Source organism: Ctenopharyngodon idella, chromosome 6, assembly GCF_019924925.1.
Source record: "Ctenopharyngodon idella isolate HZGC_01 chromosome 6, HZGC01, whole genome shotgun sequence".
Classification (NCBI taxonomy): domain Eukaryota; kingdom Metazoa; phylum Chordata; class Actinopteri; order Cypriniformes; family Xenocyprididae; genus Ctenopharyngodon; species Ctenopharyngodon idella.
In genome coordinates this window covers 20,923,000-20,942,708 of record NC_067225.1, presented here as the reverse complement: position 1 = coordinate 20,942,708, position 19,709 = coordinate 20,923,000, and the positions used below count along the sequence as shown (strand labels likewise).

General features: G+C 37.2%; 1 protein-coding gene and 1 long non-coding RNA gene across 2 annotated transcripts in view; one reads left to right on the top strand and one right to left on the bottom strand.

Moving 5' to 3' along the window:
• Nucleotides 1-7,807, top strand: part of LOC127514274 (uncharacterized) — a 39,981-nt gene extending 32,174 nt beyond the window's left edge. Inside the window, exon 3 of the long non-coding RNA XR_007930592.1 lies at nt 5,930-7,807. This is a non-coding gene — a long non-coding RNA (uncharacterized LOC127514274). The remainder of the gene's footprint in view (nt 1-5,929) is intronic.
• The window catches only part of pik3r3b (phosphoinositide-3-kinase, regulatory subunit 3b (gamma)), a 171,137-nt gene that overhangs the window by 128,645 nt on the left and 22,783 nt on the right, over nt 1-19,709 (bottom strand). The window lies entirely within an intron of this gene.

Sequence of the window (19,709 nt, the reverse complement as noted above, 5' to 3'; positions counted from 1 at the left end):
GGCAAGCTAATCCTTTTTTTTTACCCTAGGATTCACTCCATTCCAAAAGCTAAAGGATGTACACTGGAAGATATGCTTATCTTTACTTGGAATTTGATGAGTAGAAAATGTTCCTGAGATTATTCCTCATAGGCCTAGATTCGATTCTATATGGTTAATGCAGTCAACAACTGACCTGTATTTTGAGCATAAATATATTATAATTAAATAATCAAGCTAACTTAATCCTACTACAAAATATCCTGCCACATTAAAAGACAGAAGGATTACTAATTGGTCACAGTTGTGTGGTTGAACTGCAAAGACTATGTAATTAATGACAGTTTCTCAGAGTAAACCTACATTAAAAATCGACCCCCAACCCTCCATCCTCAAACTCAAATATTGTTATGTATTTCATTTTGTCAGTTTGATCGGAGCCCTTCTTTTTTTTCAGGTGGCGTTTACCGCTTGGGGACATAAATCATTGGTTGGACAGCAAACAAAGAGGGCTATCTCTCTCTCTCTTTCTCTCTCTCTCTCTCTCTCTCTCTCTCTCTCTCTTTCTCTCTCTTTCTCTCTCTCTCTTTACACTTCTTTCAACCAAGTGATTAATGGAACATAAAACACATTCATCATCACTAATGTCGTTTTCCTTAAGATGCAATTTGTGCTGACCCAGTAAGTAAAAAAAAGAAAGAAGAAAAAATAGAGATGGTGAGACCACATCATCAGCCAGACCTTCAAATATAGAAATACAAAAAGCCATTCATGCATGTGCATAAAGGGGGTATCCGTTTCATCCGGCCATTAAAGAGTTATTAGTCCTGGTAGACTATTGGTTGATCATCTCAACAATTTCCAGCATCCGTTGCAGAACTCATTACGACTGCACAGTGGGACATGCAGGTGTGCGCTTGACATCTGGACATGCTTTGTTGCTTTGACAGAGTGGAGGGTTGATCATTGCAGCCCAGAGTGTTTTGTAAAATGTAAAACAGGCACAGGATTCACAGCTCTATTCTGTCTTTGTGTGTGCGTGTGCATATCGTGGCATAGTTTCGCTCTTTCTATGCCTCTCACAGGGCAGTTATAACTAGGCTGTCAGGGGAAGGACTGCACTATCCATTAACCTCTGGCCTCATGCCCCCTGCTGCTGATGGAAGACATAACCTGCATTACAGGGGTCACTTCCAGCTGCTGACACTCACTCTCTCGCATGCACTGTGTCCAGTCTAACTCTCCGTGCTCTTTCACAGGTCTGAACTCTTTAACAAAGAAGAACACTGAGCCCACCATAGAGAGACAAAGATAGTTTCCAGCTCTCAAACAGCAGCTCCAAATGGAATGGAAAAATAAAGACCAAAAAATAAAGACCAGTCTCAATGTACTATGGAAATATTATAATGACGGAATCACTATCTGCTACATTTTGAAGGACGAGCATTGTATCTTTGTATCTCAATGGAAGTCTTCCAAAATCTACAACCTAATGAAATGGATTCACAAAGTGTTGACATACTTCCTATTGAAACAGGAAATATAGGTGGGACATATTGAGATGATTTGCTTCTTACTATAGTCAGTTGTAAATGGTATTAGGTGGAGGGTCGTTTTCATTCTAGAGAGCATCTGATTGGACAAAAATCTATGTAGTGTAAGATGAGTCATTATACTTTTGTTCCATTGTCCAAGAAGAGAAAGAATACATTTTAATGTGTATTTCCATTAAGTTTATTTTATTAAATACACTAGCATATAGACAGCCTCAGCGCATATATATAGCCGTAAAACTGATATTTATTATTAATCCTGAATTTCATAAAAAGTTTACAAAAGCAAAAACAAACTACTATTAAAAAATTTATAGTCAGTAAGATTTTATTCAGCAAGGACCCATTCAGTTGATCAAAAGAGACAAAACGAAGATATTTATTTTGCAAATAAATGCTGTCCTCTAGGCTTTCTATTCATCTAAGAAACCTGAAGAAAAAAAAAAAAAAAAAAAAAAAAAATTAGCAGCACATATTAATAGGAAATGTTTCTTGAGCAGCAAATCAGCATATTAGAATGATTTCTGAAGGATCATGTGACACTGAAGACTGGAGTAATGGCTGTTGATTTTTTTTTTGCCATCACAGGAAGAAATTACATTTTAACATATAGTAAAATAATAAAAAAAAGATTTTTCAAATTGTAATGATATTTCATAATATTACTGTTTTGTGTGTGTGTGTGTGTGTGTGTGTGTGTGTTTTACTGTTACAGTATTTTTATTTATTTATTTATTTTAAAGAGACTTGATTAAAAAGAAGTCAAAAATCTTACGACCCAACACTTTTCAATGGCAGTGAAGTTAATACTTAACCCTCTGGGGTCTGAGGCTAATTTGGGGCCCTGGAGAAGTTTTGACATGCCCTGACATTTGTGCTTTTTTCAGTTGTTTAAATGTTATCCACGAAACAAGGGTGCTTCTCATCTGAGACCCAGTTATAGCAAAAGAAACAGTTTTGGAAGGGTCCGCATCTACTATTCAGTTGGTTTTCCCTCCCTTTGAAGGCAGAAGTTGAGTCGTCACATTAGAATTCAGCCCATGAAAAACTAATGCAGCATGGGTGGAAGGGGGCTGCAAGCTTTTTTTCAGTCTGAGATAAGAGCGCTCTGAGGTGGCAGCATTGCGTTGGGGGTTCAGACCTGTACATAAAACACAGCTGGACCTGATGTTCTCAGATCACATAGCAGATGTGGGTGGAAATGAGAGGTACGGGGGATCTTTATGCAAACTAGGGGTTGTGCAAAGAGCGAGAAGAGGCAGACTCAACCTCCAGCCTCAGCAGGTGGATGCCGCAGTGGCCCCTGGGAGATCTCTCCGTTTGAGTAAGAGGCAACAACTCGCTTTGATTTTGGTGGAAATAATGAGAGGGAGATAAAAAGATAGGATGGAGCAAACAGATGAAAAGATTCCAAAGTGAGTGAGATGACAAAGTGCAAAACAGTGTGGCGAGAATAACTCACTCCCGTACCAGATGGGATCGTCTGAGGCACAGGGTGGGGAGGAAAAAAAAAAAAAAAAAAAAAAGGTTTCAAACTTGACTGTAATCCAAACTAAGACCTTGATGTCCCATGATACTCCATTAATATTCTCTTATGTTTCAATGATAAATCAAAGTTAAAAAAACAAAAACAAAAGAACTTTGACAAAAGCAATAACTGTATGTATAGAAAGTCAATACATGATAGGGCCTGAATATTTCAACATACTTTGACATAATGAATCATTTAGGAACCAAATGAATTTTTTAGTTGACAAAGTACAAAACCACTTGATAAAGATGGTTGTTCATACGTGCTTCAGTTCATCGAGTGCATTGCTTCTTGTAAGACTTTCATTAGTCTTTTGTTCACTAACTGCTTGTTGTTAAAATCTAAAGTACAGACAGTAATAGTTCCTGGTTAATTTTGAATCAAATATTACCAAAAAAAATGACTTATGGTTCACTGAGGGAATCAGTTTAGAATTAGACTGAGTGAATTGATAACTCAAGAGCGAGTTAAGCTGTTTTCGTGAATCTTTTTGACTTGAGTCACTAAAAAGAATTGGTTATAAGAGTAATTTGTTCAAAAACTAGACATCATGGCTCTCATGTTCTTGCAGGAAACTCGACTGGTAATACATGAGGAAACCACATTTGGATGCAAAAAGTTATCTGGATTTTCAATTGTTGCAAACGTTTTATTTATTATTTACGGTATTTATTAAGTGCAGATAAGATGCTTACATGGCAGATGTTGTTTTTGACATGTTCTACTAGGACCAATCTGTAAAGATTTGGAGTACAATGTGTTTCCTTCCAGTGCGGTGTGTGTCTGACTTTCCAGCAGACAGAGAAATAAAGACTATGTGTGACTAAGTGATCATCTGTGATAAAAACAGAGAAAGAGAGAGAATAAAGGTTGTTGGCTATGTGTGGGGGACAGACTGTTTATGTAAGCCTGGATGTGTGTGAGTGTGTTTGTTCGTCAGTTCCACTCATCTGGGGTTGTGATTCAGGCCTGGAGGGAGGCGCTGGCTGTCAAGACTTACAGGCCACTGCATCACTTCTTACATAAAACACTTAAAGGCCCACTGAAGTGCCTTGGAACATACAGCATTATTCAGTGAGTTCACATAATGTCCACTGAAACAGAATACAGAGCGTTACATACCGAACAGCTCCTCCCCTTTTTAAAAATAGCCAAAGGCTTTTGTTTATGGCCATAGTCGTTTGCCCGTTGAGCTCAGTAAACCAACAGTTTCCTCCTAATCTCCTCCTTATCGCTTTAAAATATAGAATTCTATGCAGAATTCAAATAGGTCCCATACCTTTTGTGGTCTGCGTGACTTGCGCATATAATCCGTTCTGTGCTGTTGTGTCTCTGTATCGGAGCAGACGGTGTTCGCTGTGGCAGTTCACGTGACACTAACGCGAAACCAGACTTCATCCGCCCCCAGTGGAAAGCATACACTGTCTGAATCATTCCCCTATAGTGCACTAGGTGCCATTTACCATGTAAAAAATAGTAAATGTGTGAACAAGTGACCGATTTTAGCAGCAGCTTCAATGTTTATTTATAATGTAGGGGGCGAGACGCTTCAGATTCTAGAGAGCATTTGATTGGACAGAAAATCTGATGAGAAGCTGAAGTGCAGGGAGATGTCATCAAAATCGATCCATATTGGTGGAAGTAAGAGACTTTAAGTTTTGAATGCTTATATCTTCAAAATGCGAATTTTGTCATTGTTTTGGAGCACACTAGCTTATACAGATAACAGTAAGGCTAACATATTCATACTGAAAGGCAAAAAAACTTTAATTTGATTTCATGGGGACTTTAAGGGACGAAGAATAAATATGGAAGTTTATCAAATATCATAAAACGTCTCTGAATCCATATTTTACTTTTATCTCGCATATCAAAAGGCACAATCGGAAGGAAGAGAAGAGGCAGAGCAAAGACTGATGTGATTAGCATTTATTCTGAATGAGAAATTAATAAGGGAGATTAAGTGTGGGAGGGAAATCGAGAGGAAAAAGTGAAAACTTTGAGAGGTGAGAGAGAAATATCACTTGAGGGATGTAGAGTTGTGTATAGGAAAATATAAAGAGGGATGAACGTGAAAAAACAAGTTCTTTTTGTCCTGAGCCAATCAACTTCAACGAGAGCTAGTATCCTGAAGTGAAAAAAAGAGAGGAGATCCATTTCCCTTACTGGAATGTTCACTAGTTCAAAATTATAAAACTAGCTTATAATACAGTAAAAAAAAAAAAAAAAATCTGTTATGCTTCATTTATGTGATCACAAACACAGTAAAATGGTAATAGTGATTATTTTTTATTTATTTTTTTTACATTTTACATTTTAAAAATAACTGCTTTCTAATATATCTGCTTTTCTAATATCTGCTTTTTAATATATTTTAAAATGTCATTTATTCCTGTGATGGTAAAGCTGAATTTTCAGCAGCCATTACTCCAGTCTTCAGTGTCACATGATCCTTCAGAAATAACTTCAAGTAATGTCTCTTATTATTATAAATGTTGAAAACAGTTTTGCTGCTTAATATTTTTATATAATCTGTACATTTTTTTCAGAATTATTTGATGAATAGTGAGTTCAAAAATCTTTTATAACATTATAAATATCTTTACTGTCACTTTTGAAGAGTTTAATGCATCCTTGCTGAAAAAAAGAAAAGAAAAAAAAAAACGTTGCATGTGTATATCATTAATTATGATCCATTAAAGGGATAGTTCACCCAAAAATGAACTCATTGAAGTACAAGCGCGAGACATCACTTCCGTCATCAGAACGCGCATTCAGCCCTCACCAACCAGATGCGCAAGGCAGTTGGACATAGTGGTGTTTTAGAGGTGAAAAATGTCTGTGCTTGTTTTTTTGACTCTTATAGATGGAGTTACCATTGACAAGCATTATACGACTGACAGACCGCAACGGTTGGAGTTAAAAATCATTATTTGTGTTCTACTGAAGAAACAAAGTCACCTACATCTTGGATGCCCTGGGGGTAAGCAGATAAACATCAAATTTTCATTTTTGGGTGAACTATCCCTTTAAGAGAAAATTTGAGGAAAAGTTTACTCAAAAATGAAAAATCATCACAACCTGTGAGACCTCAGTAGAGAACAAAACATGTTCATATACTCTTACATAAAACACCATAAAATAACTCATTATATTACAAGATCAAGTCAAGTACATTCCAAGTCAAGTCAACTGCTTAAATTTCTCTCTTTCCTCACAGAAAGCAGGTTTGATAGTGTCGGAACACTTAAAATATGGTTGTATGTTTACTTTTTTAGTAACTTTTTATCATTTTGGAACTTGACAGCCCACCATCCATGTATGTTTTTTTTCTGTACGGAAAAGAGAAGCATGAAAATTCAACAACATATCTCATTTTGTGTTCCACGCAAACAAGAACAGTCATTTGAATTTGAAATGACATGAAGGTGAGCAAAGGATAACAGAATGTTAATTTGTGCAGCAGTATCCCTTTAACAGGAACTCCCACAGAAGCAGTAGAAAGAGAAGGCTTTAATATAGTTAAAAGCACTAAAAGTCTCCTGCTATGAACAGGTTGAAAGGTAAAATTCAAAGCTAAAAGAATGAAAGCAACAGATGCTATCCAGAAATCTTGAAAGACTAGTGCAAAACAAAGAATTACAAAAAGAGCCTTTGAGACTTGTGTGAAGCTAGGTAAAAGAAAGTGTAAATGTGCACAGAAAAGGAGCAAACAACTGAAGACTAAAGGCAGTAACTCAAGGTTTGAGAAAGAGCAGGACAGCTGAAGATCAGAGGGCGCAGGTGTCCTTGCCTGAGGGTGTAACCGCGCACTCCGCTGTGAGGGCACGTTAAGAGGAGAGCTGAACAGGTGCATAGTCCCATGTATCATTGGCACACACTGGTACAGGCCAAAGACACAACATACTGCCCCAGTGAGGCATGACCAACAGGGAATATTGAGAGAGAAAGAAGAGACAACAAAGCAAACCAAGGTAGTAGGGCACTGAGGCAAACAGATAACAGAGATACCTTGGAGCAGTGGCAGAAGAATCTCTCTCTTTATACACTGGGACAAGGATAAACTTCCCTTTCTTTGTCCTTTTCTCCTTCCCAATGATCTCGAACGCACACTCGTGGATCATGCTTGGCTCCGGTAGACCTCTAATCCCTCTTCCTCCATCCCTCCCTCCCAATGTCAGGGCAGAGGTGCAGGGCTACTGTGTTTGTGAATGTAATTAACCTTATCGGCGCTGTGCAGCACTGACAAAGACAGTATGTAAGGATAAAGGATCGGCAGCATTGTTCTCCAATGTTACTCGAGAGTTCAGCATGAATGGCACCTCAGTGGACAAGTGTGTTTGAATTCAGACACATGGATGGGTGTTTCCTCAACTTGAAAAGATTTTCAGCCAAAAATGAATTTACTCACCCTCATGTTATTCCAAAACTGTATGACTTTCATTCTTCTGTAGAAATAAAAACATTTTTGAAAAATGTCTCAATGTCCATTAGGCGTGTAACGGTACATGTATTCATCTCGAACCGTTATGGTTCGGTGCATACAGTCAGACGATGAATACAGTCACAGGAGATCCACACTCCAATCCAGAAGGGGGTGCACACGGTAATGCAGCACTGTTTGCTAACCGCCACATCAGGAAAAGAGCAAAAGACGAAGAGACGATCCCAAAACAATTTCAGATGGCACGCAAGAGAGCTTGCTTACGGAGCCCCGCACATGACATACAAGAAAAAAAATTAAATCGTGCGTGCGATTTACTAATTCGTTTCCTCGATTTACTAAATCGTGCGCACGACTTACTAAAACGTGCACACGACTTACTAAAACGTGCACACGATTTACTATTTCGTTCCCTCGATTTATAAATCATGCGCATGATTTATAAATCGAGGGAACGAAATAGTAATTTTCGAATTTCGTTCCCTCGATTTACTAAAACGTGCGCACGATTTACTATTTCGTTCCCTCGATTTATAAATCATGTGCATGAACGAAATAGTAAATCGTGCGCACGTTTTAGTAAATCGAGGGAACGAAATATAAATTGTGCGCACGTTTTAGTAAATCGAGGGAACGAATTAATAAATCGTGCGCACGATTTAGCCTACTATTTTTTTCCTGCATGTCATGTCCGGGGCTCCGTACTTGCTAGTAGCCCATAAGCTAAGTTTCAATTCATTTTTGTGACGTGCTCCACTTACTTCACGGAGAGGAAACCGGGATGGCAGAAAGTGGCATCCTGTTTGTTTTCTTTATTTTACAAAAGCACAATATGTTTTTGTTTTTATTGTAAGTGTAGACCTTTTACAGTTTCAAATGATGTCTTACTCTTATCTGTATAACCATAAATGGAGTATTTTAAGTTTTTTCCACTGTTATGAGACAACTTTTGCCGTTGTGCGGATTTGTGTTTTTCTCCTTCTCAACCATCATTCTGTGATTTCTTAAAAAAGCGTAATATTGAACTTTGTGCATACACCATTGTCACTGCATGCTAATGAACTCTCACGTGCAAAGAAAACTGATCTCTGCACAAGTTTTATTTTTCATTATTCTATTTATTTTGTATTTTTATAAAACAAGAGATGCTTTTCAGTTTTGTAGCTGATTGTGACCAAATACCTCACCTACAAAAAAATATGACCTATGCAAGAGTGCATTCTGTTTACTGCCTCAGGGGGACTAAATGCCGCTAAATGGAACAAACTGTAATTTACAATACTGTCTGTTTAAAATAAATGAAAAGAAACCTAGCATTGGGGATTTGTTGCTTTTTCCTGTCATAACAAACTTGTATCGAACCATGAGCCCAAAACCGAGGTATATACCGAACCATGACTTCTGTGTACCGTTACACCCCTAGTGTCCATACAATGGAAGTCAATGGCTCCAATGTTGTATGATTGCTAACATTCATCAAAATTTCTTCTTTTGTGTTATGCAGAATAACAAAAATGCAAACTATTTATTCTTCAGTCGTTAATAAAATATGACTTTTTTCTACATATATGATAATCAAATCAAAGAGTGAAATAATCATAAACCATAACATTATTTACTTACATAGACTATTTAAATCAGTTTATTATTTCTTACACAAATTATGACTGTCTTTCAGTTGTCTCATCTTTTCAATCGCATACAACTAACAATTTTTAAATTTTAATTTTAAAGTACTTTCATTTTAAAATATAATTTTATTATAATTTAATGGTAACACTTTACAATAAGGTCTCATTTGTTAACATTAGTTAATGTATTAACTAACATGAACTAACAATGAGAAATACATCTGTTACAGTCATCTTTGTTAATGTTAGTTAATAAAAATGCAGTTGTTCATTGTTTAGTTAATGCACTGTGAGCTAACAATGTTAAAAAATACAACTTTTGATTTTAATAATGTATGATTAAATGTTGAGATTAACATGACCTAAAATTAATAAATGCTGTAGAAGTATTGTTCATTCTTAGTTCATGTTAAATAATGTTAACTAATGAAACTTTATTGTAAAGTGCTACCAATTTAATTGTTAGTATTTAATGTATAAAATGCTAGCTATTAAATTGGCATTTGCAAAACAGCAAAACCCCTATCGGGTGAGAAATGACATTCAGGGAAATAAAAAAATAAAAAATAAAAAATAAAAAAAAAATTCTTCCATAGGGCCCATAGCTGAAGAAACATCCGTACAGTATGCATGTATGCTATGCAAAGTGCACCCCGCAAATTGGATTGAAATGGAGGCCACAACCTCTTCCCTTGGGAAACATCTGTCTATGTGAATATTTTGCATGTGATCATCTGTTTGTTTGCAATCGTGTCTGTTAATGCCATTTCATTAAAGCGGGTGTCAGTGCGTGATTATGTGTGTGCCACCTTGAAGTTCCTCCGGTGTATTGGGAACCCAGGATTGCTGATGAGGTAATGGAAAACTGTGCTCTTTGGCTTATTGAAGGTCTTGCCTGGATTATTTCCTAGTGTGCTTTACTCTCTTTCCTTAAACAAATACCTCTCATCGCTTGACACTCGTTCAATGCAATCCCTTTGGTCTTGACAAAAAGCTCAAACACATTTGTAGCAGAGACAAACTCTTTTCACACACTGCCAGGTCCAAATATCTGAAAATGTTTCTGCATGTTTCTAATTCTGTATTCATGTATTCTACAAATACTTTCATTATAAGAATCTTAAATATTTCTTCTTCATTTTGCACCATAACCTTTCTTTGTTTGCATTTTTCACAAGCCTAAAACTTTTGGTTTATTTCCAGGTTTTAATGAAAAACAAATTCAAAATTTTTACTGATGGTCTCAGACCTTTGGACTCCACTGCAAAACAAATGTTGTTACCAAGCAACTCAAAAATCTATTTTAGAATCATATGTATTATATTTAGGTTATTGGTTTCAAAGAGAATCCTTATACACTCATCCGATTGGATAAATCCATCAATAGGATAAGTAGGTCTATGAGCTGGGAACCTAAAGATGAGTGCAAGTCTCTGATTAGAGTCCAAGAACCGAAAGGAAGTCTCTGATCATTTGCAAAAGAATGAGTGGGATTTATACATGCAGAAACGTGGAATAATCAAAGTGTGTCCAATTACCCTAGGAAATGTGTTTCTGCGAATATAGTGGTGAAATGTTAAATAAATAAACCTATATTCAGAAGGGGAAACGGTAACAAGCAAATTCATTCTACACGCTGCCTCACACAAAAAAATGACCTGTTTTATATGAAAACGTGATGCAGAAACTAGTTACACACGCAAACACACATATACACACAACATTTCACATTATCAAATGCCTGAGGGGAAGCTGTCTCTAACCGTGCCAATGCCCTGATGCTTAATATATGCGTCTGCATTCGAGGGATTGTCTTATTTACATACATATTAAATATATACAGTACTATGTTTGCATACATTGCACTTTCAGATGTGCATTTAACAGGACTAGACATCTGTCTTGGGTCAGCTTGCCTATTTTAAAGACATTTACTAGCGGGCAGTGGTGACCTATGCAAATCCAGTAATAATACGCCCTATCTTTTCGATTTAAAAAAATGTCTGTCTATTTGTACCTATAGTGTGGCAAATGTGACAGACCTTATTTAATGATTCCAGACTCTCCATACTAACACTGGGTCAAGAAAAAAACATTACCCAAAACATATCCAGTAATAGCATTGTTGATGGATGGTGGAAACATGCAAAGCATAGGCCTACATATATTCAGTTTAACATAATAACGACACATGGAGAATGTGTCGTTATTATGTTAAACTGAATATATGTTGGTTAATGGTCACATAGCATCAAAGAGATAAAATATCTATAAAAATATGTAAATAATATCTTTTTAGTGTTTTATTTTATCGTCATAAATATTATACTGTGATTATTTTGTCATATTGTCACGAATACGGCTCCCGCGGCTCTTCCTCCCGGCCGCCGGAGGGAGCCATCACCTGAGTTTTGAGTTACTTCCTTCTGGACTACGTTACCCATAGGCCCTCATTCCTGGGACTGATTGCACACACCTGCATTGCATCACACTCACACTATTTCAGACGCACACACGCATCCATACACTGCGAAGTCTTGATTTGCCCCGGTGATCACTACTGAGCGTTTTCTTGTGGACTGTTACCTTGTTATCGATTGGACTGTTTATCATCTGTGAACCTCTGAACCCTGCCTGTTTCCTGGATTACGTTTGTCTGCCGCCTGCCCTGAACTCTGCCTGTTGTAAGACCCTGTTTGTCTGCCGCCTGTCTCGACCCAAGCCTGTCCCTGTTTCCGCTACTGTCTTGCCCTTGTCTGCCTTGTGCTTTGTTGTTACAATAAAGAAACTGCAAATGGATCCTCACGCTGTCAGCCCATCATTACACATATATTGTGATTGTGATTGAACTGCAATATGACATTTAATTTCATATGACAAAGTCTCACATTTCTACTGCTGAGACATCCAAGAAAATACACTATTTACAATGAAAATAGATTACTTTTAAGTTACTTTTAAGGGTGTACACACTTAGGTTCATTCTTCACCAGCAACAACATTATTTAATTTCAAACATTCAAACCCTCAAGCTTTTGTTTTGGCAAAATTCTGGTGAAATGCTGTGAATTTCTGTCCACAAAATATAAAGTGAAGCAGTATTTACCTTGAACAAAGACGCTCTGAAAACATGGTGTTTTAAGATGCACACATGTAAATTATAGTCCTTCATGTCTATTGCAATCTCAAAATTAAAGCCAGTTGATAATACCTAGACCAGGGGTGTCCAATCCTGCTCCTAGAGGGCCACTGTCCTGCAGAGTTTAGCTCCAACCCCAATTAAACACACCTGAACCAGCTAATTAAGGTCTCACAAGGCATACTAGAAACATCCAGGAAGGTGTGTTAAGGCAAGTTGGAGCTAAACTCTGCAGGACAGTGGCCCTCCAGCACAGAGTTTGGACACCCCTGACCTAGACTATCAAAATCCATTGCAGGCAGTAGATCCACCCAAACTCTAGAATAGTCTTCCTAGCATTTTTCGGCAGACACACTCTGTCAGTTTAAATCTAGACTAAATCTAGACATATCTTTAATATGGCATACACAACACATTATATATTTTCCATAAAATCCAGTATACTTGTTACATCATAAGAAGAATGGCATCTACGCTAATATTTGTCTCTGTGTTTATCCCGAGGTTACCGCAGTCAGCCGTTTCCAGGCCGTATCCAGATCAGATGGAGGACCTCCGCTTAGACACGATCACGTCGCAGCCCTGAAGTGTCAGCAGAGATGGTGTCAACTAGACAATCCCCTGTGAAGACCTCATCGATACGACAGCCATTGGCACTCAGCAAAACCAGTCTCCATACCGGCGTGATTACTCTTCAACCAGATGGAACTGCATTAAATATTTTGAATGCTCCGAGATTGGCTCCGATCCCAATCTGCAATCTGAATTGTGATACCATCTGAATCATAATCTTACAGCAGTTGTTTGTTGGTCAGAGGAGAACTGAACTGAACTACACTGAACTGACTCAAGCTAAACAATGACACTATTTTCTTCTAGAGCTGCTATACAGCCGAAACAAACTTGTTGCATATTTTTCCTGTGATCACTGTAAAGCTGCTTTGAAACAATCTGCATTGTAAAAAGCACCATATAAATAAAGGTGACTTGACTCCTTTCTTACTCCCTTTCCAGAGGATGCAAGGTGCTTCCAAAACTTTAGTCCTTTACCAGTTGGAGAGAAATTTTTCAGAAATTTCACTTTGGTAAGCCGTTTCGAAACGAACTTAGTTTTGGCCTCATTTTGTTCAAAATGACGACACACCAGTTCATTCTTCGATTTTCGCTTGAAGTATATATCGGGACCTTTACAGAGTGGCAAGGCTTGCCCTCTGCTTGCCTACAACAGCGTGGCTGTCAATCAAACGCTCTGCGCTCAGAGCTCATCATTTATCAAAGGCACTGTTAGACAAGTGCTTGTGATGTCAAAATCATCACAAGAAAACCCACACTTGCACACATACACAGATCATGAGGAGCAAACAAAATGTTTCTATTTTTCTGTCACTTTGTTTTTTATATGAGAACTTCATTAGACTGTATTTACATTGGGCTACCTGCAGTCAACCAGTTGGCGCTCTCAAAAGTGTTGATTCATGTCTATTGCAAGAAAAACACACACTACCAAGCCTAGAACAAAGAATGCGGAAATGCATATGCAAGCAACATGCATTAATGTATAGCCTCATCAAAGCTGCAATAGACTCGCAAAAAGCGCTAATTAAATCGGCAAATGGCTAATGCTACATCTTTATGAGTATCTTAAAATGCTAATTAAAAAAAATGCAGAGACAAAGTTCCTTTTGAGCTCTAGACTATAGCTTTACACTACACCTCCGGCTTCTTCTGGAAGAAGAAATACAAGCCAATTAAAACGGCCCCTGAATACTGGACAGCAGCAATTAAACAACTGTCCCAGAATGCCTCATTTTCTTTTCGCAACCCCCTCTTTCTCTCTCCTCATCACTCTCTTGATTTCTTCAACTCTCCATCTGTCATTTGACTCATTTATCTTCACCTTCCTCTTAATTGGGTCTGTGTGAGTGCATGTTTTATCTCCCAGCAGCTTCAAGGGCGATTAAAGGGGCATTTGGCTCAGAAATCACAAACTCAACTAGTACATGTGAGGATACAAACAGTGCTGTTTGTGCACATCCCAGAATCTCATTTAGAGCACAGAGCCAAATACCAGCACAAACATACTCACATTATGCGATAACAGATCAGAACTGATAGCACAACAGACCAGTGACCTTTACAACACAATCAGACTAAAATCAACCTTAGCCATTAAAACATGACATTAACTTCGCCAATTTCTTCCAAATGGAATAGTAAAAATAATGGGCTTCATTCAGGAAACGTTTAGAACAAATTTCAGTGTAAATCATTCGTAAAAATCATTCATACGTAATCGTCACATTGAATTTCATTTCATAAATGAGTCCAATGCATGAAAACAGGTTTCCAAAACCCTCCCTCAGATAGAACGACAGATAGATCGACAAATAGAACGACAGATAAATAGAATGACAGATACAATGATCGATGGACAGATAGATAGAATGAATGATAGAAGAAACAATAGATACAACAACAGATTCAACGACAGGAAGAACGATAGACAGAATGATAGACAGAATGATAGACAGAATGATAGACAGAATAACAGAGATATAATTATAGATATAATGATAGATGGACAAATGACAGAGAATGATGGATAGAATGATAGAGAAAGATTGAAAGACAGATTGAAGAGCAACAGATATAAATACAGATGAATGAACAATAAAACTTGACAGACAGATAGATAGATAGATAGATAGATAGATAGATAGATAGATAGATAGATAGATAGATAGATAGATAGATAGATAGATAGATAGATAGATAGATAGATAGACAGACAGACAAGACAGACAGAGTAAACGGACAGAAAGCTAGTGTGAACATTGTGAGTTTATGAAAGGGAAACATGAACTATTCCTTAGCAAGAACATAACAATGGAAGCTGAAATTTTACTCCATTTTATTATACAGGCCAATTTTTAATGTTGGTGGAGTACCAGGCATCCCTGCCAGGGGGCTTTACCGTGTTTAAAGGAGCCTAATGCCTAAAGCAACAGAATACACCTGGGGCACAGACTGGGTTAATGGCTAAGAAACTTATCATCTCATGACAAAGAGGCAGATAAGCTCCTGCTCTCACGCTATGAGCGTGCAAAATTTAAATTAAAGCCAGTCCTACTAATAGCTCGCCTGCTTAGAGCTGATGACACTGCTGCTTCAGTGATCAGAGAACAGTAACCTACATAATATAGCCCACAAATATTTTTATGTCTTTACCAGCCAGCTCCAGTTGTAACCATAAAAAGACAAAAGAAAGGGAAGCTTGTTCGCTTTGTAAAAAAATAAAACGGCAGATCCAAACAGGCATATACACTACAGCGGTGTGAAAAAGCAAGCTGCACTTCTCCAGCAGAGCGTCATTGAAGCTAAACACACTCTAAAAGGGTCCTGATCGGTTACACTACTTAATCATGCTGCTCCGTAAATGATGCATAACTAATTCAGAAATGGCATCAGAACCTTCATCACTCTGCACAGGACAAATGGGAAGCCAGAAAAGCGATTTTCCACTCCAGATCTCTCAATATAATATCATGCAGTCTGCTGACAGTAACTTTGACCCTATATTATATAGTAAGGGCACTTTTTTTTGTTTTTTTTGAGACGTCAATATGACATATTCAAAACAATTTTTTTTTCCTTCACTTTTCCCCCATATTCTGATTCCTTGGCTCAAGGTGATTCGATTGCACCCTATGTCATTGAAAATTTTCCTTCCATTTTTAATTTTCCGAAAAACCTACTTTTTCAATCTCCTCCAAGGCCGTTGCTCCTCAATGCTATTCAGACCAAACTTGGTCCATGTCATCACAAGCATGACCTGAAGTTATATGCTGCATTTCGATGCAGCGCCACCTACTGGTCCGAAGATAAGAAAAATGGCTATTTTTGCTTATAACTTCTGAACAGTCTGCCCAAAAAAAAAAAAAAAAAAAAAAAAAGTGGTCTTGTTAGATTCGGGGAGTCATGCCAAGCCAATGATATGCCAGTGATATCCAATTTTCCCATATCAGCTATTTTGGGCATCAGCCATTTTGAATTTTGTAGTCAAATGCTGTATTTTACAAACGCATGAACATATCATTATGAAACTCGGTATGGGTCATCGGCACGATGCCCTGAAGGAATCTGAGAAGTTTTGGAACAGTGCCACCTAGTGGTGAAAAAAAGTATTTGCATGCTTATAACTTTGGATGTGGTTGACTTATTTTCATCTCCTTGCATTCCTGAATCCTTGCAGTGTCCAACGATACCAAACATGCTAGGTTTTGTCTTTTCAAATTCTTAGAAACCGTTAGTCCGATCGAGACGAAACCACCCCTGGAAAATCAGAAACATAGGTCGTTGACTATATGCTAATGGGCAAATGACAAAACTTTGATAGTAAATGGCAAAAAGTCAGGTGTGGGTAATTTTTTTTATGTGTTGATAGATATAAATGTCTATAACTCCGAAACAAAATGAGATATTTTCACCAAATTTGACATGCTTATGTATGGGGGCACTCTCAGGACACACACAAAAAAAGCGGTGGGACTGTGCCACTTGGTGGCTCTATAAATGAACAAAACATGAAATTGTTGGCTCTAACTACATAACTGTTAGTCTGATTGACTTCAAAATTGAAGTCTTTGTCTCAGTTGCTATCACAGTCCATTATGACATTGTTGGTCTGCTGCTAGCTTCGTTGTTTGCTTCTGTTGCGCTTGGCCCCTTAATTGCGGCTTGCAGCTATATATATTATTATTATAAAATTTTATAAATTTTTCTTGGCACTTGTACTAGAACAAACAATATACAAAGTACATACTATTCTGTATCTAAACTGTTTTTTCTGTAATTTTTATATTTGGTCATAAAGTATGTGTTCATAGAGTTAATGCAGCTAGTCATGTGCAACTAGTCAAAAAGGCAATCATAAATACCAGATATTGATATAAGAAGACTGCAGTCAATATTGGGTCATAAAGTCTAAGACCACTGGTGAAAATGCTTAATTTTCTAAATCCTTAGAAATTTAATTTAATTTTTTCTTATATGAAGAACGACTGAATTAGTGCTGAATCCTAAATCTAATTTTAAAAGTAGATGTTGAATCTGAGATTTTCAGTGTGGTCTCAGACCCCTAATGCCCTTGCCATTTTTTAAATTATTTAATCTTTATTTATTTATTTTTAATTCACCCCCAAGTTGGAAGTTTAACATTCATTCACTGCGATACTGGATGTCTGATGAAAACCTTGGTCTGAAAGTCCATTGAAAGTCTAGATTCAGTGTGACTAATTGTCTGATGTCAGTAAGTTAGTTCAGTAAACTACCTTGCTAATACGCTTGTCATGTCTCTGTGTGCGAGATGTGTGTCTGATTGAGCGCATGCAGAATCAGCAATATTCGAAAATACCCTCTTAATGAAATATATTGATGTGCACAGTCTTCTGGAGCAATCAATGCTAATAATTGATCCAATTACTATGACGGGCGGGATTCAGTGACACAAAGTAAATATCTGTGCAATACAGTGTCCTGTGAGAGTACAGTAATACAAACTGATTTCATTGACATTCGGCTCAGTCAATTCTACATCTGCCTCTCTTCTTACCAACAAAACAAATAATGGCACACTGTTTTGTTATGCAAGTAAAGTAAACTTTTAAGCAATTTATTACAAGTAACTCATTTTAAATAGTGAGACCTTATAATGTTTGTTAGTGAATAAGTTTGTTAGTGAAGGTAGAAGGCTATTGTGCATGCTCAGTTTGATAAATCGCAGTTCTGTAAAAGCATCTAAGTCAGAACAATTCCACCTTGCAGTTTTGACTTGAATTGATGATTATATTATCATATTTAAAGTATGTATGAAATGTCAATTTTGTAATACTGTAATTACCTGTAAAGTGGACAGTTTGAGTATAGCTTTTTCTAAAGCAATAAAAGGGCTAAGCACTTTAAATATCTAACATTGTTGGATCTGTTATGCATGCCAACTAGGGAAGCATTGTGTCCAGGGGAGCATAATCCCTTGCACTTGGATAATTTAATTTTGTGTGTTTGGTCAAAACATTGGAAATTATAGAAATGTGTATATTAATTGGCCTTTAGAATTAAGGGATAAAACATCTACTTAGTGATTTTGATTTTGTTTTTTCACCATTAGCATGATTAGTATTCCTTTATGGTTAGCTTTGTTCAATTAAACATGTTCAACTATTCACTGCTGAGAAGTTTAAGAAGTTTAAAGTGCATTTAGTGGACTTCAGAGACATCCAGCTGTGGGAAAATGTTTTTTGAATTTAGAATAGTTTATTCAACCCCTTATTTAACTTACAACAAATACATAATGTCTTTTGTCAGAGAAAGGTTGATTTAACTTAAAATTTTAGTTTGGGTCAGTATAAGTTTCAAAAACTAGGTTGGCACAACTACAACTATTTAAGTTGAGAAATCTTAAAAACGCTTTGTAGCTTTTTGCTTTATTTGTTTAAGTTAACTCAACCGGTCAACATCAGAAATAAAAAAAGTTCACTTCCAGGACAATACATCAAACACTTTCCTATTCATTCTTCCTTACAATTAAGTAAAAGGTATGTTGTTTAAAATGTGATGCCGACAGCTTATCAAATGCAACTGAATTTATGGCTGCATATCACAATTGAACCAGCCATTGTTCTGTTCTATTCTCCGTATACTGTAAGTAATGTGTTGTCCTCACTGTCTGCGAGCCATTTAGCTCTGCAACAGGCATCCCACGGGACAGTGCAAGTCAGAGGCTGTAATAAGTTCCATTGTCTTACGTTCAGTTCAGCTTAAATAATTAATGGCCTGCTCAGGAAGATGGACATCACCACCTCCTCGTGCCTGTCTGGAGGGAGCATAGGACGAGTTGGATGTGTCTAAGAGGATTACCTCTAATGAGATAATATCACTAAAGAGATAGAGCTTGATTAATATTGGGCCAGAATGGGAAGTGTTTTTGAGATCCTTGAAAGACAAGTAAGATGAAAACAATATATGCAAACGCACAACCACAAATCTCTTAACCCCTATTTCTGATTGGCAGTTGTTTAAGGTAATGAGCTAAAACAACAAAATTGAGCCCCACAAATGCCACGGCTTTACTATAACTCAGTGGAGACCATATTGAAATAAAAATGGACATATTAAAGCCGACAGGACGTTTTGTCTTGATAGGCTACTGCCAGTTTATGGCACAGTCCAGCTGTTTGTAAAGGTTAATAGAGACTCTCCATGCATTCAATGCACAATTATGTATGTATGTGGCAGAGTTACCAGAGGGCAAGCTGTAGGCTGTTGAACTGTAGAGTTTATCAAAGCATGGAAGAAAGGGTGGAAGGATGAAGAGGTTGTTGGAAGCCAGAGGGGATGCGGAGTGAGGATGGAGAGATGTGTGGCAGGTGAGCTA